The following is a 1,063-nucleotide window of genomic DNA, read 5'->3' as shown; positions in this document are numbered from 1 at the left end:
GAGCGAGCAAGCTGCTTTCCCAACAGCCCCACTCGGGCCTCAGGCAGAGGAGCTTGGGTGAAGGGTGCCCTGACAGGAGGCCAGGGTCGGCACACTGCTTGGGTGAGACGTGTTCTCTGGGGCAGACCCAGTGTCCTCTCCTAGGAAGTGCTGGGCATGACACTGAGAAGGGAGGAGAATGAAAACAAGCCAGATATAAAATAGCAGTGTTTCCCATCTGGATCCTTGAATCCTGAAATGTGTGTCAGAAATTAGGCATTGTTGGCCAGTCCAGGAGCCCATACGGGTCTCTTGGCCAAGGCCCTAAGAGAGGGCCCCGCGGCAAGCTCAAAGGAGGCTCCTTTTCACCCTCAAGCACTGGGCCATGGCCCTCCCTCTGCTACATACAAACCCCCCACAGGGCGGCACCCTGCTCTGTAGAAAACTGGCTGCTCGGCACAGGGTTGAGCACGCACCATCTTGTAAGTCCCGCTGCGGGGCTGCGCGTGGAAACCCTGAGAATCAGAATCGCCCCCCCTCCAGCCCCAGAGGTCGGGCAGAACTCCAGCCCCGGCAGGCATCAGACCACGCCCTCACCCTCCTGACAGGGTCTAGGATGCACACCCCTATGTAGAACCCGGACTGGCAGCCTCTGCGCCTCCACCGAGCACGAAGCGCAGCAAAAGAACAGTGAACGGTTGGGCCTCCCAGCCCAGCGGATCAGAGGTCCCAAGAGGGAAAGGTCGGTAAAGAAAATGCAAACGGTTAGTCGGTGAAATGATCGCCAAGAGCCGATCGTTTATTTCGCTGCCCGGTAGGTCGGACTCGGTCAGTCGCAAGCGCCCTGGCCCGCCCTGCCTGCTCCTACCTGCCACAGAGCACCTTCCACCATGGCCCTGCTGCGTCGCCGCCGCCAGCGTCAGAGGTGACACTGCAACTGCAGGGTACAGAACAGGCAGCCCTAGTTCTGCGCAAATGTTTTTGGATTACAAATATCTAACTAGGTTTGAAATGTTTTATAGAATAAGACAATATTCTCTTCAACAAACTTTAAAAAAAAATGTACAGTTTTGTTGTTTCCACC

The sequence above is a fragment of the Fukomys damarensis genome, unplaced genomic scaffold, assembly GCF_012274545.1.
Source record: "Fukomys damarensis isolate Sample0158 unplaced genomic scaffold, DMR_v1.0_HiC HiC_scaffold_27, whole genome shotgun sequence".
Taxonomy (NCBI): domain Eukaryota; kingdom Metazoa; phylum Chordata; class Mammalia; order Rodentia; family Bathyergidae; genus Fukomys; species Fukomys damarensis.
This window is presented reverse-complemented; position numbering follows the sequence as displayed.